Raw genomic sequence first — 23,368 nt, forward strand, 5'->3', positions numbered from 1 at the left:
TGTTGTTGTACTATAGCTTCATTTTCATGGAAATCGTTTAAAAGCGTGTCATGATGGCCGAGTGGTCTAAGGCGTCAGATTTAAGCTCTGATCCTCGTATGAGGGCGTGGGTTCGAACCCCACTTCTGACAACGATTTGTTTCATTTTAATAACTTGTATTTCATACTCAGGAAAGGCTTTTCTAGTATGGCAACAAGTGAGTGGCTTTATGTGGCATAGAGATACGGGAGGTATTTTGGTGTTGTACTATAGCTTCATTTTCAAGGAAAACGTTTAAAAGCGTGTCAGGATGGCCGAGTGGTCTAAGGCGTCAGATTTAAGCTCTGATCCTCGTATGAGGGCGTGGGTTCGAACCCCACTTCTGACAACGATTTGTTTCGTTTTAATAACTTGTATCTCATACTCAGGAAAGGCTTTTCTAGTATGGCAACAAGTGAGTGGCTTTATGTCGCATAGAGATACGGGAGGTATTTTGGTGTTGTACTATAGCTTCATTTTCAAGGAAATCGTTCAAAAGCGTGTCAGGATGGCCGAGTGGTCTAAGGCGTCAGATTTAAGCTCTGATCCTCGTATGAGGGCGTGGGTTCGAACCCCACTTCTGACAACAATTTGTTTCATTTTAATAACTTGTATCTCATACTCAGGAAAGGCTTTTCTAGTATGGCAACAAGTGAGTGGCTTTATGTGGCATAGAGATACGGGAGGTATTTTGGTGTTGTACTATAGCTTCATTTTCAAGGAAATCATTTAAAAGCGTGTCAGGATGGCCGAGTGGTCTAAGGCGTAAGATTTAAGCTCTGATCCTCGTATGAAAGCGTGGGTTCGAACCCCACTTCTGACAACGATTGGTTTCATTTTAATAACTTGTATCTCATACTCAGGAAAGGCTTTTCTAGTATGGCAACAAGTGAGTGGCTTTATGTGGCATAGAGATACGGGAGGTATTTTGGTGTTGTACTATAGCTTCATTTTCAAGGAAAACGTTTACAAGCGTGTCAGGATGGCCGAGTGGTCTAAGGCGTCAGATTTAAGCTCTGATCCTCGTATGAGGGCGTGGGTTCGAACCCCACTTCTGACAACGATTTGTCTCATTTTAATAATTTGTATCTCATACTCAGGAAAGGCTTTTCTAATATGGCAACAAGTGAGTGGCTTTATGTGGCATAGAGATACGGGAGGTATTTTGGTGTTGTACTATAGCTTTATTTTCAAGGAAAACGTTTAAAAGCGTGTCAGGATGGCCGAGTGGTCTAAGGCTTCAGACTTAAGCTCTGATCCTCGTATGAGGGTGTGGGTTTGAACCCCACTTCTGACAACGATTTGTTTCATTTTAATAACTTGTATATCATACTCAGGAAAGGCTTTTCTAGTATGGCAACAAGTGAGTGGCTTTATGTGGCATAGAGATACGGGAGGTATTTTGGTGTTGTACTATAGCTTCATTTTCAAGGAAATCGTTTAAAAGCGTGTCAGGATGGCCGAGTGGTCTAAGGCGTCAGATTTAAGCTCTGATCCTCGTATGAGGGCGTGGGTTCGAACCCCACTTCTGACAACGATTTGTTTCATTTTAATAACTTGTATCTCATACTCAGGAAAGGCTTTTCTAGTATGGCAACAAGTGAGTGGCTTTATGTGGCATAGAGATACTAGAGGTATTTTCGTGTTGTACTATAGCTTCATTTTCAAGGAAAACGTTTAAAATCGTGTCAGGGTGGCCGAGTGGTCTAAGGCGTAAGATTTAAGCTCTGATCCTCGTATGAAAGCGTGGGTTCGAACCCCACTTCTGACAACGATTTGTTTCATTTTAATAACTTGTATCTCATACTCAGGAAAGGCTTTTCTAGTATGGCAACAAGTGAGTGGCTTTATGTGGCATAGAGATACGGGAGGTATTTTGGTGTTGTACTATAGCTTCATTTTCAAGGAAAACGTTTAAAAGCGTGTCAGGATGGCCGAGTGGTCTAAGGCGTCAGATTTAAGCTCTGATCCTCGTATGAGGGCGTGGGTTCGAACCCCACTTCTGACAACGATTTGTTTCATTTTAATAACTTGTATCTCATACTCAGGAAAGGATTTCTAGTATGGCAACAAGTGAGTGGCTTTATGTGGCATAGAGATACGGGAGGTATTTTGGTGTTGTACTATAGCTTTATTTTCAAGGAAAACGTTTAAAAGCGTGTCAGGATGGCCGAGTGGTCTAAGGCGTCAGACTTAAGCTCTGATCCTCGTATGAGGGCGTGGGTTCGAACCCCACTTCTGACAACGATTTGTTTCATTTTAATAACTTGTATCTCATACTCAGGAAAGGATTTCTAGTATGGCAACAAGTGAGTGGCTTTATGTGGCATAGAGATACGGGAGGTATTTTGGTGTTGTACTATAGCTTCATTTTCAAGGAAAACGTTTAAAAGCGTGTCAGGATGGCCGAGTGGTCTAAGGCGTCAGATTTAAGCTCTGATCCTCGTATGAGGGCGTGGGTTCGAACCCCACTTCTGACAACGATTTGTTTCATTTTAATAACTTGTATCTCATACTCAGGAAAGGATTTCTAGTATGGCAACAAGTGAGTGGCTTTATGTGGCATAGAGATACGGGAGGTATTTTGGTGTTGTACTATAGCTTTATTTTCAAGGAAAACGTTTAAAAGCGTGTCAGGATGGCCGAGTGGTCTAAGGCGTCAGACTTAAGCTCTGATCCTCGTATGAGGGTGTGGGTTTGAAGCCCACTTCTGACAACGATTTGTTTCATTTTAATAACTTGTATATAATACTCAGGAAAGGCTTTTCTAGTATGGCAACAAGTGAGTGGCTTTGTGTGGCATAGAGATACGGGAGGTATTTTGGTGTTGTACTATAGCTTCATTTTCAAGGAAAACGTTTAAAAGCGTGTCAGGATGGCCGAGTGGTCTAAGGCGTCAGATTTAAGCTCTCATCCTCGTATGAGGGCGTGGGTTCGAACCCCACTTCTGACAACGATTTGTTTCATTTTAATAACTTGTATCTCATACTCAGGAAAGGCTTTTCTAGTATGGCAACAAGTGAGTGGCTTTATGTGGCATAGAGATACGGGAGGTATTTTCGTGTTGTACTATAGCTTCATTTTCAAGGAAAACGTTTAAAATCGTGTCAGGGTGGCCGAGTGGTCTAAGGCGTAAGATTTAAGCTCAGATCCTCGTATGAAAGCGTGGGTTCGAACCCCACTTCTGACAACGATTTGTTTCATTTTAATAACTTGTATCTCATACTCAGGAAAGGCTTTTCTAGTATGGCAACAAGTGAGTGGCTTTATGTGGCATAGAGATACGGGAGGTATTTTGGTGTTGTACTATAGCTTTATTTTCAAGGAAAACGTTTAAAAGCGTGTCAGGATGGCCGAGTGGTCTAAGGCGTCAGACTTAAGCTCTGATCCTCGTATGAGGGCGTGGGTTCGAACCCCACTTCTGACAACGATTTGTTTCATTTTAATAACTTGTATCTCATACTCAGGAAAGGATTTCTAGTATGGCAACAAGTGAGTGGCTTTATGTGGCATAGAGATACGGGAGGTATTTTGGTGTTGTACTATAGCTTCATTTTCAAGGAAAACGTTTAAAAGCGTGTCAGGATGGCCGAGTGGTCTAAGGCGTCAGATTTAAGCTCTGATCCTCGTATGAGGGCGTGGGTTCGAACCCCACTTCTGACAACGATTTGTTTCATTTTAATAACTTGTATCTCATACTCAGGAAAGGATTTCTAGTATGGCAACAAGTGAGTGGCTTTATGTGGCATAGAGATACGGGAGGTATTTTGGTGTTGTACTATAGCTTTATTTTCAAGGAAAACGTTTAAAAGCGTGTCAGGATGGCCGAGTGGTCTAAGGCGTCAGACTTAAGCTCTGATCCTCGTATGAGGGTGTGGGTTTGAAGCCCACTTCTGACAACGATTTGTTTCATTTTAATAACTTGTATATAATACTCAGGAAAGGCTTTTCTAGTATGGCAACAAGTGAGTGGCTTTGTGTGGCATAGAGATACGGGAGGTATTTTGGTGTTGTACTATAGCTTCATTTTCAAGGAAAACGTTTAAAAGCGTGTCAGGATGGCCGAGTGGTCTAAGGCGTCAGATTTAAGCTCTCATCCTCGTATGAGGGCGTGGGTTCGAACCCCACTTCTGACAACGATTTGTTTCATTTTAATAACTTGTATCTCATACTCAGGAAAGGCTTTTCTAGTATGGCAACAAGTGAGTGGCTTTATGTGGCATAGAGATACGGGAGGTATTTTCGTGTTGTACTATAGCTTCATTTTCAAGGAAAACGTTTAAAATCGTGTCAGGGTGGCCGAGTGGTCTAAGGCGTAAGATTTAAGCTCAGATCCTCGTATGAAAGCGTGGGTTCGAACCCCACTTCTGACAACGATTTGTTTCATTTTAATAACTTGTATCTCATACTCAGGAAAGGCTTTTCTAGTATGGCAACAAGTGAGTGGCTTTATGTGGCATAGAGATACTAGAGGTATTTTCGTGTTGTACTATAGCTTCATTTTCAAGGAAAACGTTTAAAATCGTGTCAGGGTGGCCGAGTGGTCTAAGGCGTAAGATTTAAGCTCTGATCCTCGTATGAAAGCGTGGGTTCGAACCCCACTTCTGACAACGATTTGTTTCATTTTAATAACTTGTATCTCATACTCAGGAAAGGCTTTTCTAGTATGGCAACAAGTGAGTGGCTTTATGTGGCTTTATGTGGCATAGAGATACGGGAGGTATTTTGGTGTTGTACTATAGCTTCATTTTCAAGGAAAACGTTTACAAGCGTGTCAGGATGGCCGAGTGGTCTAAGGCGTCAGATTTAAGCTCTGATCCTCGTATGAGGGCGTGGGTTCGAACCCCACTTCTGACAACGATTTGTTTCATTTTAATAATTTGTATCTCATACTCAGGAAAGGCTTTTCTAGTATGGCAACAAGTGAGTGGCTTTATGTGGCATAGAGATACGGGAGGTATTTTGGTGTTGTACTATAGCTTTATTTTCAAGGAAAACGTTTAAAAGCGTGTCAGGATGGCCGAGTGGTCTAAGGCGTCAGACTTAAGCTCTGATCCTCGTATGAGGGTGTGGGTTTGAACCCCACTTCTGACAACGATTTGTTTCATTTTAATAACTTGTATCTCAAACTCAGGAAAGGCTTTTCTAGTATGGCAACAAGTGAGTGGCTTTATGTGGCATAGAGATACGGGAGGTATTTTGTTGTTGTACTATAGCTTCATTTTCATGGAAATCGTTTAAAAGCGTGTCATGATGGCCGAGTGGTCTAAGGCGTCAGATTTAAGCTCTGATCCTCGTATGAGGGCGTGGGTTCGAACCCCACTTCTGACAACGATGTGTTTCATTTTAATAACTTGTATCTCATACTCAGGAAAGGCTTTTCTAGTATGGCAACAAGTGAGTGGCTTTATGTGGCATAGAGATACGGGAGGTATTTTGGTGTTGTACTATAGCTTCATTTTCAAGGAAAACGTTTAAAAGCGTGTCAGGATGGCCGAGTGGTCTAAGGCGTCAGATTTAAGCTCTGATCCTCGTATGAGGGCGTGGGTTCGAACCCCACTTCTGACAACGATTTGTTTCATTTTAATAACTTGTATCTCAAACTCAGGAAAGGCTTTTCTAGTATGGCAACAAGTGAGTGGCTTTATGTGGCATAGAGATACGGGAGGTATTTTGTTGTTGTACTATAGCTTCATTTTCATGGAAATCGTTTAAAAGCGTGTCATGATGGCCGAGTGGTCTAAGGCGTCAGATTTAAGCTCTGATCCTCGTATGAGGGCGTGGGTTCGAACCCCACTTCTGACAACGATTTGTTTCATTTTAATAACTTGTATCTCATACTCAGGAAAGGCTTTTCTAGTATGGCAACAAGTGAGTGGCTTTATGTGGCATAGAGATACGGGAGGTATTTTGGTGTTGTACTATAGCTTCATTTTCAAGGAAAACGTTTAAAAGCGTGTCAGGATGGCCGAGTGGTCTAAGGCGTCAGATTTAAGCTCTGATCCTCGTATGAGGGCGTGGGTTCGAACCCCACTTCTGACAACGATTTGTTTCATTTTAATAACTTGTATCTCATACTCAGGAAAGGCTTTTCTAGTATGGCAACAAGTGAGTGGCTTTATGTGGCATAGAGATACGGGAGGTATTTTGGTGTTGTACTATAGCTTCATTTTCAAGGAAAACGTTTAAAAGCGTGTCAGGATGGCCGAGTGGTCTAAGGCGTCAGATTTAAGCTCTGATCCTCGTATGAGGGCGTGGGTTCGAACCCCACTTCTGACAACGATTTGTTTCATTTTAATAACTTGTATCTCATACTCAGGAAAGGCTTTTCTAGTATGGCAACAAGTGAGTGGCTTTATGTGGCATAAGTAGTATAGGGCTACAGTTCGTACCACGGTAGAGGTATAAAGTAGGTGCGTGGGAACTGGGTCACTGGGTCATGGGAACTGGGTCATGGTAACTGGGTCATGGGAACTGGGTCATGGGAACTGGAGCGTGGGAACTGGAGCACGCCGCCGCCGCCGCCGCGGTGAATCTTCGCGAGTTCCCCGCGAGTTCCTTCCCCCCTCACCCCCGCGGGGTTTACCGCGCGCGCCGCGAGTTCCTTCCCCCATTTTAACTTCGCGCGTGGCGCTAGTTTCGTACTATTCAATTCCAGGAAAAATTCTATTGTTAAATTCTTACTATCTACGTAGTGATTAATGCTTTTGGCATATATTCTATAGACCCATACTTATAGAGAGTATCATAGACTTATGGTGATAACTTATAGCGTATGAATACAGTTGTATTGTTATAGTGAAATCAATTCTAAATAAAGGAATAGGGTAATAGAATTTAAGCTTAGCAATAACAATGGAATCAAAATTAAGCCGAGTATATTACGATTCTGAAAACCCTCTTAGTTACGGAAGCGCAAATAAATTGAAACAAGGAGTAAAAAGTATTTCAAAGAAAAAAATTGAGACTTGGCTTCAGTCTCAACCCACATACACTATTCATAAACCAAGGAGAATAAACTTCCCTCGAAATCAAACTTATGCTACAACAGCTGATGAAGTATTTCAATGCGATCTAATTGATCTACGACGTATCAAAAAGCATAACAAAGGTTTTCAATACATTTTGACTATAATAGACGTATTCTCAAAATATGCCTGGAGTTTTCCTTTAAAGAATAAAACTAGTAGAGAAGTTTTAAGCGCATTTCAGAAAGCGATCAAAGAGAGAAAGCCTTTGCGTATTAATGTTGACCAAGGCAGTGAATTTCTATCAAAATTGTTTAAAGAATATTTGAAGAAAGAGGGTATTCAACTCTATACAAGTGTTGGAAGGATAAAGTGCGGTGTTATTGAAAGATTTAACAGAACGTTAAAGGATAAAATATTCAAACTATTTACAAGAACGAAAAAATATAATTATATTGGTAGTTTGCCAAAAATCATGAAGGCCTATAACTCTAGTACGCATTCAAGTATTGGTTTCGCTCCAAAAGATGTTAATATCGAAAATGAACATTTAGTATGGCAGCGTTTGTATGGCAATCAAAAACCTGCTAAACCCCCAAAGTTAAAGATTGGTGATTTTGTCAGACTGTCAAAGAGTAAACCTCTTTTCGAAAAGGGTTATAAAGGTTATTGGACGAGGGAAATATTTACCGTATCAAAAGTTCTTTACAGAAATCCAGTTTGTTACGTAGTTAAAGATTACAACGACGAAGAAATAAGAGGTGCCTTTTACGAATGCGAACTTCAAAAAGTAGTCTACTGATATATGTCTATTGGCAAATAAATAAATGTTCATTTTAATCTAGTTAACCATGTCGAACGATTCATTTTATGTTACACTCGTAAGTTCGGCTTCTATGAATGTCTTTCCGGATAACACGCAATCTCATTTTAAAGTTCAGTTACCAGCTCCTTTAAACTTAGTTGGTAATTGGCATGTGGGGCTTGCCGAAGCATTTTTACCCCAGGCCTGGGATAATGTATCCGGCGAGTATTTATATTTCAATGCTGGAGTACATGACTATACTGAAAACAGCTGGGACCAGTATAAGATACAACTTGTCGCGGGAAACTTGCGTGGAGACGAATACGATGTTTATAAGAGTTTAATTAAATCTATTAATAATACCATACCCCTCGAAATACGACGGTCGGTTTATATGTTTATCACCTACAGTGATGACAATGAGAAGGCTTTTTGCGCTCTGAGAGCTAAAAATGGATATGAAGTTCAAATACCGGAAGAAATGGGTAAAATCTTGGGCTTACCCTTCATGGATTGGATCAAAGAGAGATACACTTTTCCCGAAGAACTGATTAAAAGAAAGAAAGACGATCCTTTAGAACTAAATAGTTCCAATAATTTTTTACATATAAGAAAAAGAAAAGGCCCAACGAATCCAAGGGAAATTACTCTGCAAATTCAACCCGGCCAGTATAACCACATTGAAAATGTTATTGAAGCAATGCGCCATGCAATTCCTCGAGAACACAGTAGTAATTTTGTAATTAAGCTTAATCCCGACGGAAAAGTAAACGTAAAATGTGAAAATAACTATTATTTGTGTTTTAACAAAAATCAGTCTGGTCTAGGTAGACTATTAGGGTTTCACATGGACCAAATGGATAGACCCCTTATGGATGAAACTGGAAAAAGTGTTGCCGATATAGACAAGGGTACGGCTAGTTTGTATATTTATACAAATTTAATTCTACCACAAGTGGTTGGTGACGTTTATGCCCCTCTTCTGAGGGTTATACCAATAATAAATGATAAATCTTCTAGCTTAGCTGTACATAGGTTTCAAAACATTGATTATTACCCTTTAAGATGTCCATCATTTGAAATGATCGAAATTGATATGAGGACAGATTTCGGAGAAAATATTATGTTTAAATTAAACAAGTCCGTCATAAAACTTCATTTCATTCTCAAGCATGTCACGAAGTAACATATATCTAAACTACTACTTAAGCCAAACCGGAAATGGTCTTAATCACTTCCGGGGGCCTGTATTTCAAAGAGGAAACGGTCTCGGAAGTATCTTCAAAAGTTTAATTAGATATATTACACCGATATTTCGACCAGCAGGTAAAGTGTTAGGTAGGGAAGCTCTCAGAACGGGGTCGAGAATAGCAGGGGATCTCGTAGCAGGAAGAAACCTAAGAGAATCATTGAAATCAAATTTGAGCGAAGCAGGATCAAATTTACTACAAAAGGCTAGCCAACACTTGGCTCAACAACAAACGGGCCAAGGACTTCGCAGAAAGCTGAAGCCTAAAAAGCGATCAAAAAAGAGAAAAAGAACGAAAACCGATTTTCTCGATTAAAAATAACAATGGTTGAAGGAATGATGTCTGAACTGGATTTGTTCGCGGAGCCACCAACAAATTACAACATAGAAAATAGTGATTATGCTATGTATAAAGCTTTGGCTTCGCTTTCTGATGATGGACCAATTGAATTTTTTATCCCTGGATCTAATGACGTCTTTATGGATTTGTCTAAAACCTTATTGCAAGTTCGAGTCAAACTAGTTAAGGAGGATGGATCTTCTTTAACTTCCCAAGACAAGGACGTTGGTCCTACAAATTTATTACACGCATCTTTATTTAGTCAAGTTGACGTATTTTTTGGAGATACGCAAGTTAATACACCAACGAATGCCTACCCATATTTGGCATTTTTTGAAACACATTTAAACTATGGTACAAGTGCCAAAAAGTCTTATCTTTCTTCAAAAATGTATTACAAAGATGACCCTGTGGACGCTAGTAAAATGTTTTTACCGGCGTCAAACAACGACAAGAATGGAATGCTGAAACGAAGAGATCGGGCTGCCCTATCGAAACGCATTGATATGTTGGGTGATTTACATTTGGATGTATGTCGAATGAGTCGATTTCTCATTAATAATATTGATGTACGGTTTCGCTTCATAAAGTCAGTTAATGAATTTGCAATTATATCTACAGCAGCACTTAATCCTAAATTTAAAATTAAAATTGACGATGTTACATTATTTATAAAAAAGATTAAAATAAATAATGAGATTATGTTAGCTCAGGCGATGGTACACGAAAAGCACAATGTAATTTATCCAATTAACAGAACAGTGTTAAAATACTTTTCCATCAGTAGCGGTTCCACTGACATTATACGAGAAAATGTCTTTATGGAAAGACAACCATCACGCGTAGTTATCGGCTTAGTTAGAACAACGGCCTTTAATGGAGCCCTAGATTTGAATAGCTTTGAATTCAATCATTTTAATTTAAGCTACTTGGCACTAACAATTGGAAATCAAACATATCCCAATCCTCCGTTTACACCCCACTATGCCGTTAACGAGTATTCCAGAGAGTACCTCTCAAACTATACGGCCTTGGATTTGTTCAAAAGTAATAAAGGAAACTGTATTACCTTCGAAGAATTTAAAGAGGGTAACGCTCTGTACGCGTTCGATCTTACACCGGAAGAACAAGCGGGCGCTGAACATTTGTCAAGAAACAAACAGGGAAGCCTAAGAATATCTATGAAGTTCAAATCTCCGCTAGTCCATAACGTAACTGTAATAGTGTACGCCGAGTTTGAATCTGAAATTATTATTTCTAAAGATCGTACCGTGATTTATAACCCATCGGGATAATGAATACGGTGGAAATAATCGAAATTTTAACGTGTGAACCTGTAACAAGACCTTTTTTCCTCGGTGTATTTGCTTTCGATCAAAAACCATTACCGCCAAAGCAAGCTAAATATTGCTTTTGTCTAAATACGGAACCTTCATCGAGTCCAGGACTTCATTGGTTAGCTATATATGTAAATAATAACGTAGGGAACTTTTTTGATTCTTATGGGAATGATCCCTCTTATTATAATCTTAGCGATCTTTATGTCTACGCTAAAGAATGGTTTATAAACCCTGTACCTGTTCAATATCCATTATCTTTAACATGCGGTTTACATTGTATTTTTTATCTAGTTAATGCCTGTTACGGTTATAATCTAAATGTTATTATTCAAGATTTATATAAACCAAATGATTTAATGTATAATGAAGCTTTGGTTCTATTGTTTTTATGTAATCATTTGTTGAAACATCAAAATAAATATTGCAATCAATAAAAAAAAACGTTTATTTAAATTTTTCTTTCCATAGTGTAGTGGGTACAACAGTTTTTTTATCTTTTCTGGTTTTACGTTTAGAATGAAGAGGCGAATATAGTTCTTGAAATTTTTTAAATTCATCTAATGATTGAGCCACGCTGTTTTTACGTAGAGTTTTTTTTCTTTTGGGTGGTGGAGACTTAGCCGCTATAGCCGTAGCCGTAAATGGCTGCCATGTCAAGGTGGACCCACTAGGTGGTGCTTGAAAAATGGTGGAACCCTGTGCAGAAGCGGTAGGCATAATGGGGGTAGTTGCGTGTATTCCTGTTAGGCTCGGAGTAATGGGTAAAGTAGCGGTAGAAGTAGAAACCACCGGGGTAGAAGGTAGCGCTGGATAAGTTGTAGGAGGTGCCGATACAGTTTTTACGGTAATGGGTTGTACTAGTTTCTTCATATTTAAATATTTTTGCAGGGTTTCCAAGTATTCTCTAAGTTTAGTTTCTGTAGACCCGGACTTTCGAAGAATGTTATGCATTTCTTGATCTAGCTCAGATAATTCTTTATCCACCGGGTCCAAAATGGTATTGGCAGGCACCAAAACCATTTTCTTCATGTTAAACTTTTTATAGCTGAGATAGCACTAGGGATAATACTAGCCAGTAACATTGGCCAAAAGGCTCCGCCTGATTGATTAATCATCAACTGACGCTTCTTACTTAATGGCAAAGACTTTTGAGCCAATAGCCTTATAACTCTCCTGTGACGTTTTAAATGATTTTTTAGTTTGGAGGTCAAAGGTATCCCGCCGTGTGTAATGTTAAAACAAATATTACAAAGCGTCTTTAATTGATCTTTGGTACTGTTTTTTAGAATGTGTTTTCTTTGAATTTTATTGCTTCGTTTAAGCAAAGTTAGGTAGGGGTATTTCTTACGAAGTGAGACCGGCAGAATCATTGTATTAAATAGATTAAAAATGCGCCGTCACTCTTTCTTATTCGTCGATAAATACGTACATATTTCCATCTGGAGGGAGGACATTTGTTCTAACTCGTAGACATTCATCCGTGGCTTGATGACAGTCAATCAAAATGTACGAGTGCGGCTTTTCTGTAGCAATGGCGTAGGCCTTCACTAGAAACTGACTTTTTCTAGGAAAAACTTGCCTACTTAAAAATTGTATTGGCGATGAATCCCTGGGACATTTGAATATTAAAATATAAACGCAATTTAGGCTAATCAATCTGAACTCTTTATTTTTACTAAATAAGCTCTGTGTAATTAAAATTATGCTGGTATTATAGTGGTGACTCCCCTTAATAAACATATCAGCTATTTCTTTACTATTACCACATTCTGAAGCTAAATCATCCAACACCAGGAGGTTATTTTGATTTCTATTCCAAAATTCTTCGTTATTCGGAGGTAACCCTTCCAAAAATTCTATTTCAGGGATTTCCCTTTTCAGATCATCAAATTTATTTTGGTAAATTGAATAGCAATAAACTATCCGATCTGGTTTTGGACTAATCATGCATGTTCTATATCTTAATAAATTAAAAACCCACGATGATTTACCACACATGCTAGAGCCTGCACATAACATCTGAAAGGGCGCCACAAATTTTATTCGACACGCCATGGTTAATAAATGTAATTAAAATGACACAAAAAATTCAACACTCGAATATTTTATTGCTCAGTTCGAATTGTATATATTTTGAGTAACATTTTTTCCACCTTTCGAATACGATCTTTAAACCTTAGCGCATCGTAAAGGGCGTAATTACGTCTATCTTCGATAGGTATTTCAAACACAGTTACATTTGGTGAAAAATGTACATTCTTTTTAGATCTACTCATCCTGAGTTGTCTCTGTTAAGTAACCATATGCAAATGTATTAAAACCCTTAACTACGCGCTTCTTAAATGTATATCCAAATGTCTTTTCCATTTTTTTATTTATTATTGTTGCCGTATATTTATCTCTACGTACATTAAAAGGAACGGCTACTTTAATTCTTTTCGATTGATTATGAATACTTTCAAATATGGAGTCAAAATTTACAATATTTTCATTTATTCGATTTTGAAGACTTAAGCCCTTTACTTTCACGATAGTTTTGTTGTCTGTAGTTTTCAGGGCGTAACTTTTTGGAGCATTGCAAACAAATTCTAAAATTGATTCCTCTCCCAGTTCGTTTACCCAACACCCCAAGTTAATACCGGTGGGGGGTATGTAGTCCCCCTCTTTTGCAACAAAGATTACGCTATCAGTATCCATATAAAGTACACGCTCATTCAACTTTGCAAGTGTTTCATAAAGAGTTAATCTACCATAACATGAAACAAAGCTGGCAACATATGGGTTCCCCTTATAATATGTGGGTTGAAACTCATCCTTAAAACTATACGTTAACAAACATAGCTCTTCGTTTAGGGGCCTTAAATCTATAAGTTCTTTTGTGTCGTCTACTAAAATGCCAATTAGATCTTTATAATCATCTATTATGATAGACTTTGGTTTGTTAGTATTTAATCCAAATTTTCCCCATAGTGAGTTCAAACAAATTTTTGAGATTGCTCTCATAGCAGGGTTTTTAGTTACCTCATCCATTTCGATTTTGATTCCTTCAGTCTCATAAATTGAATCTAAATATTCCCTCTTTTCTTCGAAGGTTTTAACTGAGGAGGGGAACCCCGAGTTGGCCTGCTTAATCTTTAAAAATTTATTTACGTAACCACCGAAAAGTCCGTCGCTTACACCTTTTTCATATTTGAAAGTTTCTTTATAATGATGCACTTCTGATATTTTTAAAAGTTTGTAACCCATTTCCATAGCTTTATAAATTTCTGGGGTACACCACACGCCCGAAATTGACCTTTCACCATCGCTATGACTACAAAGTTCAGTATTTTCTTCGATTACACAAGATTTACATAAAGGAAAATACAATCGCCCATTATGTCTGTAGGGTAATACAGGAATGTACAGACCATATGGGGGTAACAATGTCGCCGACATGATTCCAAAATAAGCGTCTTTCCGATAATCAAAATTGAATTGAATCACCTCAGGGAAATGCTTCGGGTAAATACCATATTTATTTTGACTAGGGTATAAAGACATAATGTCAAAATATAAAATACGTTCATTTTTACTTGGATCTGCTTTATAGTATAACTTTAGGGGTTCGCATCTTCCTCCATAAAGCGCTGATCTTGATAAGATAGGGTCACACACTTCGACTGAATTACAAAATTCCCTAAAATCTGAATTTTCAGCCATCAGTTTATCGTAATCACATTCCCACATAGTAATGATCTCAGCCCTAGGATGAAGCTCTTTAATGTATTGTATTCTATCAAGTCCTTTTTCGTAAATAACTTTATTGGTTTCCTTAACTACGCTATTCCACTCACTTCCTTTGTAACACTTTTTACACGCGTGATATAAACAGCCCATGAATTCTAAAATTATTTCCGGGTCACTACAATAACCATCAACTGCATATGGTCCAATTTTCTTTTCTCCTGATGCTGACATTACAGTTTGAATCTCGACGTTTCTTTCCTTACTTACCCATGCCATCCATTTTATGGCTTTCTTGCTCTGGTTACCTGAACCACGGAATCCAGGGTTTGGAACGACACCAAGGGTATTCTTCTGTAAGTATGTGTGAAGATACACCGAAGTACAAGCTCCAGCTATGGTTATCGCACCGCAATTCATTGGGTCTAAACCCGTTACTGTTTTGAAATGGTTACGAAAACAGTCTACACCCTTCTGAAGGACTTGGACATCAGCCACGCAATATTTTTGTAACTCTAACATGGCATTATAAACGGGTTGTTTTGACTTTTCACTATACCACTTTTCAAAAGCTATGTTATCATCTTTTTTCATAAACTCTGGCTGAAAATAAGATTTATCGGGAATTTTTCCACAATAATCTAAATTGTTTTTGTTTAAAAAGATATATGGGAAAAACTGCTTGCAGGTTGAACCCAACTGAAATGTCTCCGAAAAAGCCCTTAATGGTATAGCCAGAAAGGAAAAACTACATATAAATTTTAAATTTTGGTTTTTAACAAACATTGCTAGCAGTTTTGCTCCATCGAATATAATTTCTATTTTTCCATAATTATGGATTAACCATTGTAAAATGAAAAACCCGTCATAGGCTCTCATGTTATGAGCAACAATAGTAACATTTTCAAACCTAGGTTTGGTTACTCTACGTCTTTTGTTGTCTCTTGTAAAAACAATTTTTTCATCTACTTGGGTTAGGTATTGCATAAATTTGTCTACGCAATCTAGTCCTCTAAAAATGTTATAATCGTAAACATTTTCCTCTATTTGCATAGCAGAAACTAGAAGTATTGGGGTATGAAGGGAATTATCTACTATACATTCGGTATCGAAATAACAATAAGTTGTTTCCTTATACTTTTTAGTAAGGGGTTGGACATAACAAAGCCTAGGCGGGTGTTCAATTTTACATTTTGGGCATACTTTACTACATTTGTGGTTTTTTTCAATTTCCTCGCAGCAAATTTTGCATCGTTTTACTTTTTCACAAATTTTATTAGTTCTATGTATTTGGAAGCATTCGGGACCTTTAAAATACCTATTACAATCTGGACATTTCACGACGTCCAAGGATGGGCTCTCGTGAAATGTCTCAGAGTAACATCGCCAACATTTTGTGGGTTCATTATAACATTTATGATTTGAGGCCCTAAATACATTACTAAATGTTACTAAGCATTTGTTACAATAAGAAACACATCCGAACATGGCTGCTAAACTTTTAATAACATGCATATGTGTATCTACAAGCAGAAGGAAAATTTTTTTTTCAGCGTAAATTTCACCTTCATAAATTTTCTTAAAATTATTTTCAGCGCTAAACACTATAATTTGGTATTCGGGTTCTAAGATTTTTTGAAAAGCCGAAATCTGTTCTATACTAACGGGTCCTACCGGTAAGTTAGCTTCATGGTGAAGTTTTAGGGCCTCTTCCCTCTGTAGCGGTCTGTTAGGTGCCTGTATTCTACGGTATCGATTATAGTCGAAACCAGATCTATCTTGTTTTTGTTGTTTTAAATAGGTTAAGTCCGCAACCATTTTTCCGCACACTATGCTTCGAGCTACGCAAAGATCGTCATCGTTTAAAATTGGTAAAAAAGTCCTCCCGTTTTTCATGTAATGTTCTAGTGATAACATCGATCTATTTCTGACTGATTTTCTACCCGATATTGGAATATCAGTTTTTAGAAAAATTGCATCAATTCTAATATCACCGTCTAAAATGAAATTACGATTTGATTGACTAACTTGACTTATAGCACCAAAAAGCCTATCAACTGTCAGTTCGTTCAACGCCATAAATCTTAAATTTATGGCATTTTCCAGCTGGTCACTTCTAACACAAAACCTGACTCTGTTGTAGTCTCTACCCGCGTTGATAATAGTCTCAATGATTGATTGAAATATGAGTTTCAATTTTTCATATAGTTCCGTCACACATATTTTATCAAGGTTTTTAAAGATAATTTTGTATTCGTAGGATGAACAGTTAAATTTCCTAGATCTGGCTACATTTACTTTATCTAATTCATAAAAGTTTTCTGCTCTAAAAATAGAAAGGTCTAGTGGTTCATCATCAGACATTTTACTACTTCAACGTAACCTTCTTCAAGATGCTCGATATTAGTTCTACTACTTCCGGTATATCGACGGCCTTCAAATCCAGTTGCTTCTCGCGCTCTTGGCCCCTATATTTCGTTATTAGACAACCCTTTTCTTTTATTTTCTCGATTTCCAACATCCCAGGCAAACAGGAACTTTGCGGTAACTTATTCAGAGATGCTAATTTCAAAACCTTAACTAAGTCGTCTACTATTTCAATGGGTATGCATACCCCCGATTTAAGGGGTATTCTGAGTAGAGCGTACTTTCTTATGTCTACGTATAATTTATTATTAAACTTGCATAGTTTAACTCCTATTTGTTCGGATTGACTAAACTGTAGTTGAAGAGTCTCCCAAGGGTTGCTGCTTTGAGCCTAGATAACATAAAACTATGGGGTAGTAAGAAAAAGTACCAAAAATATATATTTATATATATTACTTACCATTTTGAAGAATTTATTAATTTTAGCGGGGAGATTAAGCGAAAGCAATGAGGATATTTTGTAGTTCGCGGGGCGGTGGGTGCGGTATTTATATTGTTCAGACTTCTTAAAGGGAGTGTAAAAGGTAATTTTTGTAGTTTATCATGCCTACCGCTTTTGTACGTGAAAGCAGGGGAAAATTGGCGCTACATACTTAAACGAATAGAGAAATAAAACTTAACAACCATACCTTTAAATAAAATTAAAATTTCTTGGAACTCAAGCCTTAGAAACAATGACGTTTTAGTTAATTCGCAGTTCTGGCATAGAAGGATTTTTCTTGGAATTATGACTCAACGCAACAATTAACTTTGAAGTCTAATGAGCCTTATATATGCTTTACTATACTTAAACTACCTTTGCCAAAAAATCTAATATCACCTCCGTCATACATTGTATAAATAGTAGTTATTGGAAAAATAGACTTATAGTTTCACACTCAAAGATCACAGGTAACATTAGGTCGATTGGTAGCGTATTGGCTGCTAAATATGGAATTCGAAAGATCCTGGTTCGATTCCAGTTATCGGTAAGTAACCTTTCAATCGACCTAATGTTACTTTTGGCGAATATTTTTATCTAATTAACAGTAGGTATTTAAGGGGAAATTTAAAACTTAAGGGCACATACAACATTCAGTTATTAACTTTAAAGCATCTCTTCATATATTTAAAATCAATATGGAATCTCGGTCACCCATGTCTTTGAGATCCATGGCCATTAGAGCCATGGTAGTAACAATGGAATTCGTTTTAGCTAATACGGAGCAAACCTTTAATGATATTAAGAAAACAATTCCACGCCAACTTTGGGGAGTATCTGAACAGGTATTTTGGAAAGCAGCTATTGGTGAACGAGGGAACCTGGGCGAAGAGGATCTATACCCCGAAGAAATGCCAAATTGGCTTTGGATCACAGAATCAGAAATTGAATTCGAAGTGGATAATCGCTTGACTTTTGCTCAATTTCAAGCTACGCAAAGGAATAGAGTTACCATCCCTTTCTTTTTATTGGATGGGTACCACCACATAGAATATGACTATTTTTTAAAAACATGGAGAAAAGGTGAAAGGAAATGCCAACGTAGAGTTTGCAGAGACTGTTTTGTCTTTTTTAGCGATATGGACGAACCAAATACGAAATATCTAGCGGTAAAAACTCATACAGTAGTGCATCGAGACGACATGATGGTAGAAGTAATTTGGGACGTTCAGAAAAGTTTCTGTAGTAATTGCATAAAAAAACCTTTATTTAATATGTATAGTGAGGAATTTTGTTCGCATAATACCGGCTGGCATACTATTAGCAATCGTAGATCATTTACATTTAGAGACCAAGAAGAGGTAACTCATACTAAAGTGGCTCGTGTATCTTTTTTACATTAATTTTTTTATTTATTTATTGTAAATTGTAGTATAATAAACTTAAATTCTCAGTCAGATACATTGTTTTCATTTCTAGAGAAAAGGGTTTTACATCTCGCATTCCTAGCGAAAGGATTTTACAGCTACCATTTCCAGTTAACAGGATGGTATGACTTTTGTTTCATAAGAAAAGGGTTGGATTTTCTGCCGTTTAAGACAACTAAATAGATGAAGCTCTATACGCATTGCTAATTTAAATGAAGAGGAGGAGGAGTTCGTTTATTTTTCGTTCATTACCCATTTTTGTCATGTATATTGATTTTATTTTAGTGGCTAACACCCTGGCACGTTTATAACTCATAACGATAGTTCACTTTTAGAATATTTTTCTTGAAATTTATTAAAGTGCACATTTCAAACACTAGGCACCCCAAAACTAATTTAAATATAGCAAAAAATGTTACCTTTCAATGTGAATATATGTATTCCTTATTTAAGTTGATGATCACAAAAACAAACGTGGTTTTTTACTCGAAAATTACACGCTTGAAACCACTATATCCACACAAATTATATTTTGCACTCGTACTTAAAATCATTTTCATCAAAAACTTTAAACCAAGTTGAAAACAAAAAGCCTTTTTTAAAAAATTTTGACCATTTTTCTATTGAAATTTTAGATAACTTGGTAAGACCTCTAAATGACCGTCTTTAGCTGATTTCTAAGAAACATCCGATTCCAAGAAGTGCTTGTAACAGTAAAATCACGTGCTATAAACGTTCTAGTACATAATTTGTAATTGGTTAGTTTTTTAAACCTTCTACCCAGATGGTTAAGTCAGCCAATAAGCTTAGCACTTCTTAATACAAACAAAGGTCTTTCCATTTATATTTTATATAGCTGACTTGTAAATATTCCACAAGAACAGTACGTGACTTTGTAAATATCGCCTTAATTCTATGCCATTAGAAAATGCTTATAAAAAAAAAATCTAACTTAAACAATAGAAGTTTGTAACAAATAGTCCCAATGTAACAATAAAAACGTTTGTATCATTAGAGTAAAACTTAAGGCAAATATGACGTCATTCGTCGAACTGTTATAATAGACGTCATTCGTCGAACAGTTATAATATAGGCGCATTGATTGGTTGAATTAGATATGACGTCATTCGTATTACTCTTTTTTGGAGATCACCTGAACTTTGAGGAAAAACTATATTAGGTAGGAACTCAACGTCGAATTCGTCATTTCTTAACCGCTTTAAAATGAACCAAGTTCACAATATTTCGGAGAAAGTAGAAGTTTGGGTTGGTAATGTCACGACCCCAAAGGTATATTTTAGACGTACCGACACTCGTGTACAAATATCATTAAAGAAACACGTTTGGTCTAATATTTGGGAGTTTTCCAACGAAATCGACGCTTTCTTCAAAGGAAATTCGCCGAGGTTTTCCGTCTGGCTACATCCAACTACTACCAATTTAAAGCTAGAATGCTTCGTAAACCGGAAAGGTCATATATTTGACATTAGAAAATACACGAGAGGATGTCGAGAAAAATACAACATTTTGTACGCTACAAGCGGGGGCATTTCCTTTAACCAATCTAGTTGGGATTATTTGAAGAAAATTAAAGCCCTCATAGACTTAGAGCTACACGAAAAAACAAGAGCCGTTGAAACTATGAGAGAAGCGATTCTGAAAAACGTAACGGAAATCTTATTGGAGATGACCCAATGCTGCGACAATACCTCTTGCCAAAACAAAATAGCCCACGATATTATGTGCGAGTCCGAAGAAACTGACTGGAACGAAAGGGTCGAAAAAAACCTAGTGAAAGCTTTAAAAGTAATTAACTACGATAATGTCATTGAAAAGTTTCGCAAAGATTTTGGTACTAATCTACCTATTGATGAACCATTTCTTTACAACTACATTGTAAACGATGTAAATGATTTAAAAACTAAACTGATATATATTTGAAGGCATTGAATAAAACGTATTATAGCCAGTTCGTGTTGTTGAATAAATAATCCCTATTACTGATTAGTCACACGCAAGGTATGAAAACAGAAAGGTTAAGGTTTGATGTTACCGAGGGAAAACACCTCTTAATTCTTTAAAAGGACAGTCTCAGGATAAAAAACTAAAGGGATAGTCTCAGTATAAAATCTCAGTAAATAGTAAAAATTTAACAATAGAATTTTTCCTGGAATTGAATAGTACGAAACTAGCGCCACGCGCGAAGTTAAAATGGGGGAAGGAACTCGCGGCGCGCGCGGTAAACCCCGCGGGGGTGAGGGGGGAAGGAACTCGCGGGGAACTCGCGAAGATTCACCGCGGCGGCGGCGGCGGCGTGCTCCAGTTCCCACGCTCCAGTTCCCATGACCCAGTTCCCATGACCCAGTTACCATGACCCAGTTCCCATGACCCAGTGACCCAGTTCCCACGCACCTACTTTATACCTCTACCGTGGTACGAACTGTAGCCCTATACTACTGGCATAGAGATACGGGAGGTATTTTGGTGTTGTACTATAGCTTTATTTTCAAGGAAAACGTTTAAAAGCGTGTCAGGATGGCCGAGTGGTCTAAGGCGTCAGACTTAAGCTCTGATCCTCGTATGAGGGTGTGGGTTTGAAGCCCACTTCTGACAACGATTTTTTTCATTTTAATAACTTGTATATCATACTCAGGAAAGGCTTTTCTAGTATGGCAACAAGTGAGTGGCTTTGTGTGGCATAGAGATACGGGAGGTATTTTGGTGTTGTACTATAGCTTCATTTTCAAGGAAAACGTTTAAAAGCGTGTCAGGATGGCCGAGTGGTCTAAGGCGTCAGATTTAAGCTCTCATCCTCGTATGAGGGCGTGGGTTCGAACCCCAATTCTGAAAACGATTTGTTTCATTTTAATAACTTGTATCTCATACTCAGGAAAGGCTTTTCTAGTATGGCAACAAGTGAGTGGCTTTATGTGGCATAGAGATACGGGAGGTATTTTCGTGTTGTACTATAGCTTCATTTTCAAGGAAAACGTTTAAAATCGTGTCAGGGTGGCCGAGTGGTCTAAGGCGTAAGATTTAAGCTCTGATCCTCGTATGAAAGCGTGGGTTCGAACCCCACTTCTGACAACGATTTGTTTCATTTTAATAACTTGTATCTCATACTCAGGAAAGGCTTTTCTAGTATGGCAACAAGTGAGTGGCTTTATGTGGCATAGAGATACTAGAGGTATTTTCGTGTTGTACTATAGCTTCATTTTCAAGGAAAACGTTTAAAATCGTGTCAGGGTGGCCGAGTGGTCTAAGGCGTAAGATTTAAGCTCTGATCCTCGTATGAAAGCGTGGGTTCGAACCCAACTTCTGACAACGATTTGTTTCATTTTAATAACTTGTATCTCATACTCAGGAAAGGCTTTTCTAGTATGGCAACAAGTGAGTGGCTTTATGTGGCATAGAGATACTAGAGGTATTTTCGTGTTGTACTATAGCTTCATTTTCAAGGAAAACGTTTAAAATCGTGTCAGGGTGGCCGAGTGGTCTAAGGCGTAAGATTTAAGCTCTGATCCTCGTATGAAAGCGTGGGTTCGAACCCAACTTCTGACAACGATTTGTTTCATTTTAATAACTTGTATCTCATACTCAGGAAAGGCTTTTCTAGTATGGCAACAAGTGAGTGGCTTTATGTGGCATAGAGATACGGGAGGTATTTTGGTGTTGTACTATAGCTTTATTTTCAAGGAAAACGTTTAAAATCGTGTCAGGATGGCCGAGTGGTCTAAGGCGTCAGACTTAAGCTCTGATCCTCGTATGAGGGTGTGGGTTTGAACCCCACTTCTGACAACGATTTGTTTCATTTTAATAACTTGTATATCATACTCAGGAAAGGCTTTTCTAGTATGGCAACAAGTGAGTGGCTTTATGTGGCATAGAGATACGGGAGGTATTTTGGTGTTGTACTATAGCTTCATTTTCAAGGAAATCATTTAAAAGCGTGTCAGGATGGCCGAGTGGTCTAAGGCGTAGGATTTAAGCTCTGATCCTCGTATGAAAGCGTGGGTTCGAACCCCACTTCTGACAACGATTTGTTTCATTTTAATAACTTGTATCTCATACTCAGGAAAGGCTTTTCTAGTATGGCAACAAGTGAGTGGCTTTATGTGGCTTTATGTGGCATAGAGATACGGGAGGTATTTTGGTGTTGTACTATAGCTTCATTTTCAAGGAAAACGTTTACAAGCGTGTCAGGATGGCCGAGTGGTCTAAGGCGTCAGATTTAAGCTCTGATCCTCGTATGAGGGCGTGGGTTCGAACCCCACTTCTGACAACGATTTGTTTCATTTTAATAATTTGTATCTCATACTCAGGAAAGGCTTTTCTAGTATGGCAACAAGTGAGTGGCTTTATGTGGCATAGAGATACGGGAGGTATTTTGGTGTTGTACTATAGCTTTATTTTCAAGGAAAACGTTTAAAAGCGTGTCAGGATGGCCGAGTGGTCTAAGGCGTCAGACTTAAGCTCTGATCCTCGTATGAGGGTGTGGGTTTGAACCCCACTTCTGACAACGATTTGTTTCATTTTAATAACTTGTATCTCAAACTCAGGAAAGGCTTTTCTAGTATGGCAACAAGTGAGTGGCTTTATGTGGCATAGAGATACGGGAGGTATTTTGTTGTTGTACTATAGCTTCA

General features: G+C 37.9%; 23 non-coding genes across 23 annotated transcripts; all 23 read left to right on the forward strand.

Moving 5' to 3' along the window:
• The first annotated feature begins 47 nt into the window (after nucleotides 1-47).
• Nucleotides 48-131, forward strand: TRNAL-UAA (transfer RNA leucine (anticodon UAA)). The gene has a single exon. It is a non-coding gene; the product is annotated as a tRNA-Leu (tRNA).
• A 153-nt stretch (nucleotides 132-284) lies between these two features.
• Nucleotides 285-368, forward strand: TRNAL-UAA (transfer RNA leucine (anticodon UAA)). Its single transcript has one exon. It is a non-coding gene; the product is annotated as a tRNA-Leu (tRNA).
• Nucleotides 369-521: 153 nt separating this feature from the next.
• TRNAL-UAA (transfer RNA leucine (anticodon UAA)) lies at nucleotides 522-605 on the forward strand. The gene has a single exon. It is a non-coding gene; the product is annotated as a tRNA-Leu (tRNA).
• A 390-nt stretch (nucleotides 606-995) lies between these two features.
• Nucleotides 996-1,079, forward strand: TRNAL-UAA (transfer RNA leucine (anticodon UAA)). Its single transcript has one exon. It is a non-coding gene; the product is annotated as a tRNA-Leu (tRNA).
• Nucleotides 1,080-1,232: 153 nt separating this feature from the next.
• On the forward strand, nucleotides 1,233-1,316 carry TRNAL-UAA (transfer RNA leucine (anticodon UAA)). The gene has a single exon. It is a non-coding gene; the product is annotated as a tRNA-Leu (tRNA).
• A 153-nt stretch (nucleotides 1,317-1,469) lies between these two features.
• TRNAL-UAA (transfer RNA leucine (anticodon UAA)) lies at nucleotides 1,470-1,553 on the forward strand. Its single transcript has one exon. It is a non-coding gene; the product is annotated as a tRNA-Leu (tRNA).
• A 390-nt stretch (nucleotides 1,554-1,943) lies between these two features.
• Nucleotides 1,944-2,027, forward strand: TRNAL-UAA (transfer RNA leucine (anticodon UAA)). The gene has a single exon. It is a non-coding gene; the product is annotated as a tRNA-Leu (tRNA).
• Nucleotides 2,028-2,179: 152 nt separating this feature from the next.
• TRNAL-UAA (transfer RNA leucine (anticodon UAA)) lies at nucleotides 2,180-2,263 on the forward strand. The gene has a single exon. It is a non-coding gene; the product is annotated as a tRNA-Leu (tRNA).
• A 152-nt stretch (nucleotides 2,264-2,415) lies between these two features.
• Nucleotides 2,416-2,499, forward strand: TRNAL-UAA (transfer RNA leucine (anticodon UAA)). Its single transcript has one exon. It is a non-coding gene; the product is annotated as a tRNA-Leu (tRNA).
• A 389-nt stretch (nucleotides 2,500-2,888) lies between these two features.
• Nucleotides 2,889-2,972, forward strand: TRNAL-UAA (transfer RNA leucine (anticodon UAA)). The gene has a single exon. It is a non-coding gene; the product is annotated as a tRNA-Leu (tRNA).
• Nucleotides 2,973-3,362: 390 nt separating this feature from the next.
• TRNAL-UAA (transfer RNA leucine (anticodon UAA)) lies at nucleotides 3,363-3,446 on the forward strand. Its single transcript has one exon. It is a non-coding gene; the product is annotated as a tRNA-Leu (tRNA).
• Nucleotides 3,447-3,598: 152 nt separating this feature from the next.
• Nucleotides 3,599-3,682, forward strand: TRNAL-UAA (transfer RNA leucine (anticodon UAA)). The gene has a single exon. It is a non-coding gene; the product is annotated as a tRNA-Leu (tRNA).
• A 389-nt stretch (nucleotides 3,683-4,071) lies between these two features.
• On the forward strand, nucleotides 4,072-4,155 carry TRNAL-UAA (transfer RNA leucine (anticodon UAA)). Its single transcript has one exon. It is a non-coding gene; the product is annotated as a tRNA-Leu (tRNA).
• Nucleotides 4,156-4,792: 637 nt separating this feature from the next.
• Nucleotides 4,793-4,876, forward strand: TRNAL-UAA (transfer RNA leucine (anticodon UAA)). The gene has a single exon. It is a non-coding gene; the product is annotated as a tRNA-Leu (tRNA).
• A 153-nt stretch (nucleotides 4,877-5,029) lies between these two features.
• TRNAL-UAA (transfer RNA leucine (anticodon UAA)) lies at nucleotides 5,030-5,113 on the forward strand. Its single transcript has one exon. It is a non-coding gene; the product is annotated as a tRNA-Leu (tRNA).
• A 153-nt stretch (nucleotides 5,114-5,266) lies between these two features.
• Nucleotides 5,267-5,350, forward strand: TRNAL-UAA (transfer RNA leucine (anticodon UAA)). The gene has a single exon. It is a non-coding gene; the product is annotated as a tRNA-Leu (tRNA).
• Nucleotides 5,351-5,503: 153 nt separating this feature from the next.
• TRNAL-UAA (transfer RNA leucine (anticodon UAA)) lies at nucleotides 5,504-5,587 on the forward strand. The gene has a single exon. It is a non-coding gene; the product is annotated as a tRNA-Leu (tRNA).
• A 153-nt stretch (nucleotides 5,588-5,740) lies between these two features.
• TRNAL-UAA (transfer RNA leucine (anticodon UAA)) lies at nucleotides 5,741-5,824 on the forward strand. Its single transcript has one exon. It is a non-coding gene; the product is annotated as a tRNA-Leu (tRNA).
• A 153-nt stretch (nucleotides 5,825-5,977) lies between these two features.
• TRNAL-UAA (transfer RNA leucine (anticodon UAA)) lies at nucleotides 5,978-6,061 on the forward strand. Its single transcript has one exon. It is a non-coding gene; the product is annotated as a tRNA-Leu (tRNA).
• A 153-nt stretch (nucleotides 6,062-6,214) lies between these two features.
• On the forward strand, nucleotides 6,215-6,298 carry TRNAL-UAA (transfer RNA leucine (anticodon UAA)). The gene has a single exon. It is a non-coding gene; the product is annotated as a tRNA-Leu (tRNA).
• A 16,138-nt stretch (nucleotides 6,299-22,436) lies between these two features.
• On the forward strand, nucleotides 22,437-22,520 carry TRNAL-UAA (transfer RNA leucine (anticodon UAA)). The gene has a single exon. It is a non-coding gene; the product is annotated as a tRNA-Leu (tRNA).
• A 400-nt stretch (nucleotides 22,521-22,920) lies between these two features.
• On the forward strand, nucleotides 22,921-23,004 carry TRNAL-UAA (transfer RNA leucine (anticodon UAA)). Its single transcript has one exon. It is a non-coding gene; the product is annotated as a tRNA-Leu (tRNA).
• A 153-nt stretch (nucleotides 23,005-23,157) lies between these two features.
• TRNAL-UAA (transfer RNA leucine (anticodon UAA)) lies at nucleotides 23,158-23,241 on the forward strand. Its single transcript has one exon. It is a non-coding gene; the product is annotated as a tRNA-Leu (tRNA).
• Nucleotides 23,242-23,368: the final 127 nt, after the last annotated feature.

This window comes from Phalangium opilio, unplaced genomic scaffold, assembly GCF_054372755.1.
Source record: "Phalangium opilio isolate 3A_F unplaced genomic scaffold, DU_Popi_V2 ptg000090l_1, whole genome shotgun sequence".
NCBI lineage: Eukaryota > Metazoa > Arthropoda > Arachnida > Opiliones > Phalangiidae > Phalangium > Phalangium opilio.